Source organism: Eleutherodactylus coqui, chromosome 7 (assembly GCF_035609145.1).
Source record: "Eleutherodactylus coqui strain aEleCoq1 chromosome 7, aEleCoq1.hap1, whole genome shotgun sequence".
NCBI lineage: Eukaryota > Metazoa > Chordata > Amphibia > Anura > Eleutherodactylidae > Eleutherodactylus > Eleutherodactylus coqui.
This window is the reverse complement of record NC_089843.1, coordinates 164,726,829-164,732,828: the sequence shown is the minus strand read 5'-3', so window position 1 is coordinate 164,732,828 and position 6,000 is coordinate 164,726,829.

The window sequence follows — 6,000 nt, the reverse complement described above, 5'->3', positions numbered from 1 at the left end:
GCTAAATAATCAAAAGAGGTCATCTTTCCCTTAATCATCATCTGGAATATCGCCCTGTTGTAGCAAATTCTCGTAGTAATTAGGTATTCTGTTGGCACAAATTGTTTTAGAGGCTGCAGATAAGTGCAATTATCCACATGAGAGAAGAGTAGATTATTCAGTGTTTCTACATCTTAAGGCCCATTTAGACAACGATTATCGCTCAAAATGCACTCAAAAGCAGTTTTTTTGAGCGATATTGTTGAGTGTAACTGCACCGACATTGTGCAGTTTTTGTTAAGCCGTCGCTGATCTTTCAGAATGCTGAAAGACAACGATGAGCCTTAAAGGGATTCACAGCAGGATACAGCTGATACTATTGTTTCAGCTGTATCCCGCTCCCTGAAGACAGGCAGGGTATGAAGAACAGAGCGGTCCAGCTGAGTTCTACATACCCCGCTCGGAGCGGTCGGCTGTATAACAGCCAGGCGCTCCAAGCAGAGAACAGCTGGATGCAGAAGACAAGCGGGGCCACCCTGCTTGTCTTCTGCATCCTCCGCTCGAAGCGCTCGGCTGTATAACAGTCAGGCACTCAGAGCGGAGAACAGCTGGATGCAGAAGGCAAGCGGCCTCGCTTGTCTTCTGCATCCTCCACACAGAGCGCAAGGCGATTATTCAACATTTGAGCGGTCAGCTTGCGCTGTAAATGACACAACGATTATCACTCAAAAGACATCTTTTGAGCGATAATCGTTGTGTCTAAATGGGCCTTTAGTTAAAACGCACAAGACATAATTCCAAAGCCCAAGGTTCGCTGTATGCATTGCAATGCTGCATAGTATGGAGTGCTACAGACTTTACTTTCCATTCCCTTGTTTTTTGCATGTAAAAACAACACTTTCATAAGTACAATGGACATAAAAATTCACAGTTATTCCTGAACATATCCCGTTTGCATCGTTTTTCCATTACTGTGTTTTCTTTGCATGGCGCTGTAACAGACTAGGATCATTTTTCGTTTATTTGCCTTCATCGTCACATTCTACAACATTAATCTACAAAATAGCTGTTTTTTTTGAAAGTCGCTAAAAGTTGACTTTGTTCATTCCCTGAGCCATTCATTTGTACCCTCTATTTTTAAGAAGCTTTCCCTTCCACAGACTCCATCTCTAATTCTCAGTTTTCCCTGATCTTGTGGGTGGTGATTAGCAGCTATTTCATCTCCCATACACTGTATAAAAAGAAAAGGAGATCTTGTTTCCCTATCACAATCTCTCATATACAGAGAGGCAGTGGCAGTATGGAGGGCATTAGAGAGAAGGACCGAGCAGTTTAAGCTAATTTCACATCTGCATTAGGAATTCAGTTTTCCTGTTCTTTTATGGGAGCAGGAAAATGGAATCCCCTGGATGACCGGATACATCTCATAAAAGGAACCAAGCTCTGCTGAAGGACTCCATTGACTATAATGAGGTCTGTTTGGTAAAAATGCCGGGCAAAAGCAGGAACCGAACAAAAACGTCCTACATGCACAACTTTTCCAACCGGCATTTCTTGCCAGATCTGCGTTGGAGGCTCTCAATAAAGCCTCTAATGCAGATGTGAATAGAGCCTTAGCTGTGAAACAGTAAAGCACTTACTGTTAGCTGCAGCATCTGTCTGTCTCTGCTTCTCTCTCAACCAGCTTCTCTTTTCTCCCCTCCATGACTTCTACAGACTTCAGTGGGCAGCTTCTGGTCTGTTAGTGAGTCGTTAGTCTGTGTTGCCTACCAAGACAGACTTTAGCAGCTTTTCAGAGGGAGATGGAGGAGAAAAGGAGCCTGATAAGTGGAGAATAAAGCATTTTTGTCTGCTACAATTTATTACAAAGATTCTCATATTTACTTAAAAGGGGTTTTGTCATTAGGAAAAAAATCTCTACTTACCTATTCCTGCCCGTCAGTCTTCTTACCTCATCTTCTCCTGGCTCCTGCAGTCCCCCTGGGTCACATCACCTGCAGCTGGCTGGATCCTCTTCTTCTTACTGTTTTGGGGTGTCCGTTCTCGGCAGTGTCCTTCTGGCAGGTCAGTGTACATTATGTGACTAGTGACATAACGTTCACTGACTAGCAGGGAACCCTGAGCTATTGCCGAGACTGCGCATGCGTGCTGTCTCGCCGTCAGTGTTCATATACTATTGTCATAAGACAGCGCAAATGTACAGTCGCGGCAATAGCGCGGCATAGGAGTCGTCACTCCATGCTAGGCAGGAAACGCTGCATCACTAGTGATGTAGCGTACATTGACCTGCAGAAAAGAGCCTGCCTGTGAATGGACATAATGTCGCAGGAAGAATAGGATTCAGCCAGCTGGACGTAAAGTGACCCGAAGGACTGGAGGAGATAGGAGAAGATCGATGAGGAGAAGATGCGGTAAGAGGACTGACGGGGAGGAATAGGAAAGTATTGTTTTATTTAATGACAGAACCCCTTTAATCTACCAACAGGAAATAGTCAGGACTCCCTTAGACACATTAGACGATCAGTCAGAAACTCTGGAGAGTACAGTTGATGTTCATCTAACATGTACGGGCATCATTAGGACTATGAACAAGAAAAAATAAAGTCTGGTTGTTATGGATGACAAGGAGACTCTGTGGTTTTGATACAAGACTTATTTGTATATTAGAACTTGAGTATTTTCAGCTTTAAAAAAATATTTCTGGTCACATTTACTTTCGTTTCACACACTTTTCTATTTCCATTGATTTTTGGTGAGTTTATGCAGTCACTCCTCCCCATTCTGGGCTGGGTTGAGTGGGTGACTGCATATTAGCTTGCCAGGAACAAGTTGCTCCTCCACACATTATTGTCTGGCTGACTACATATCCTCAGGGCTTAAGGCCATTGCGCCTGCCCTACGGCGATTGTGCCGGTGGCGATTGTGCCTGCCTTATGGCGATCGTGCCTATGGCGACCGTGTCTGCTTTGCAGACCTTCAGGTATTTTTGGCTTTTTCAGTGAATGTTTGTTTTTTTCTTTTTCCTCACCTCTGTGATTTTATGTAATTTATCGTGAGTTAGCGTAGGTACTGACGGAAGCGGTGTGACCTCGACGCGGTCCGTCAGCCTATGCGTTTTGGCCAAAATGCAGTACTAACACCCGCATTTTATCAGTATGCATTAGTACTTTTGTATGTAGTTTGCTAGTTGGTGGGGGAGCCCAAGATGTCAGCCAGTGTGGCCCACCTTAGAGATACAGGGCAACCCGCTGTCATATCAGCCAGGGTTGATATCCTGTATGGTGGGTCACCACCTATCTATGGCTGACATCTTTGGTATCGTTCACATGTGCAGGCTTTTAGTATATGCAGTCACTCCTCCCCATTCTGGGCTGGGTTGAGTGGGTGACTGCATATTAGCTTGCCAGGAACAAGTTGCTCCTCCACACATTATTGTCTGGCTGACTACATATCCTCAGGGCTTAAGGCCATTGCGCCTGCCCTACGGCGATTGTGCCGGTGGCGATTGTGCCTGCCTTATGGCGATCGTGCCTATGGCGACCGTGTCTGCTTTGCAGACCTTCAGGTATTTTTGGCTTTTTCAGTGAATGTTTGTTTTTTTCTTTTTCCTCACCTCTGTGATTTTATGTAATTTATCGTGAGTTAGCGTAGGTACTGACGGAAGCGGTGTGACCTCGACGCGGTCCGTCAGCCTATGCGTTTTGGCCAAAATGCAGTACTAACACCCGCATTTTATCAGTATGCATTAGTACTTTTGTATGTAGTTTGCTAGTTGGTGGGGGAGCCCAAGATGTCAGCCAGTGTGGCCCACCTTAGAGATACAGGGCAACCCGCTGTCATATCAGCCAGGGTTGATATCCTGTATGGTGGGTCACCACCTATCTATGGCTGACATCTTTGGTATCGTTCACATGTGCAGGCTTTTAGTATATGCAGTCACTCCTCCCCATTCTGGGCTGGGTTGAGTGGGTGACTGCATATTAGCTTGCCAGGAACAAGTTGCTCCTCCACACATTATTGTCTGGCTGACTACATATCCTCAGGGCTTAAGGCCATTGCGCCTGCCCTACGGCGATTGTGCCGGTGGCGATTGTGCCTGCCTTATGGCGATCGTGCCTATGGCGACCGTGTCTGCTTTGCAGACCTTCAGGTATTTTTGGCTTTTTCAGTGAATGTTTGTTTTTTTCTTTTTCCTCACCTCTGTGATTTTATGTAATTTATCGTGAGTTAGCGTAGGTACTGACGGAAGCGGTGTGACCTCGACGCGGTCCGTCAGCCTATGCGTTTTGGCCAAAATGCAGTACTAACACCCGCATTTTATCAGTATGCATTAGTACTTTTGTATGTAGTTTGCTAGTTGGTGGGGGAGCCCAAGATGTCAGCCAGTGTGGCCCACCTTAGAGATACAGGGCAACCCGCTGTCATATCAGCCAGGGTTGATATCCTGTATGGTGGGTCACCACCTATCTATGGCTGACATCTTTGGTATCGTTCACATGTGCAGGCTTTTAGTATATGCAGTCACTCCTCCCCATTCTGGGCTGGGTTGAGTGGGTGACTGCATATTAGCTTGCCAGGAACAAGTTGCTCCTCCACACATTATTGTCTGGCTGACTACATATCCTCAGGGCTTAAGGCCATTGCGCCTGCCCTACGGCGATTGTGCCGGTGGCGATTGTGCCTGCCTTATGGCGATCGTGCCTATGGCGACCGTGTCTGCTTTGCAGACCTTCAGGTATTTTTGGCTTTTTCAGTGAATGTTTGTTTTTTTCTTTTTCCTCACCTCTGTGATTTTATGTAATTTATCGTGAGTTAGCGTAGGTACTGACGGAAGCGGTGTGACCTCGACGCGGTCCGTCAGCCTATGCGTTTTGGCCAAAATGCAGTACTAACACCCGCATTTTATCAGTATGCATTAGTACTTTTGTATGTAGTTTGCTAGTTGGTGGGGGAGCCCAAGATGTCAGCCAGTGTGGCCCACCTTAGAGATACAGGGCAACCCGCTGTCATATCAGCCAGGGTTGATATCCTGTATGGTGGGTCACCACCTATCTATGGCTGACATCTTTGGTATCGTTCACATGTGCAGGCTTTTAGTATATGCAGTCACTCCTCCCCATTCTGGGCTGGGTTGAGTGGGTGACTGCATATTAGCTTGCCAGGAACAAGTTGCTCCTCCACACATTATTGTCTGGCTGACTACATATCCTCAGGGCTTAAGGCCATTGCGCCTGCCCTACGGCGATTGTGCCGGTGGCGATTGTGCCTGCCTTATGGCGATCGTGCCTATGGCGACCGTGTCTGCTTTGCAGACCTTCAGGTATTTTTGGCTTTTTCAGTGAATGTTTGTTTTTTTCTTTTTCCTCACCTCTGTGATTTTATGTAATTTATCGTGAGTTAGCGTAGGTACTGACGGAAGCGGTGTGACCTCGACGCGGTCCGTCAGCCTATGCGTTTTGGCCAAAATGCAGTACTAACACCCGCATTTTATCAGTATGCATTAGTACTTTTGTATGTAGTTTGCTAGTTGGTGGGGGAGCCCAAGATGTCAGCCAGTGTGGCCCACCTTAGAGATACAGGGCAACCCGCTGTCATATCAGCCAGGGTTGATATCCTGTATGGTGGGTCACCACCTATCTATGGCTGACATCTTTGGTATCGTTCACATGTGCAGGCTTTTAGTATATGCAGTCACTCCTCCCCATTCTGGGCTGGGTTGAGTGGGTGACTGCATATTAGCTTGCCAGGAACAAGTTGCTCCTCCACACATTATTGTCTGGCTGACTACATATCCTCAGGGCTTAAGGCCATTGCGCCTGCCCTACGGCGATTGTGCCGGTGGCGATTGTGCCTGCCTTATGGCGATCGTGCCTATGGCGACCGTGTCTGCTTTGCAGACCTTCAGGTATTTTTGGCTTTTTCAGTGAATGTTTGTTTTTTTCTTTTTCCTCACCTCTGTGATTTTATGTAATTTATCGTGAGTTAGCGTAGGTACTGACGGAAGCGGTGTGACCTCGACGC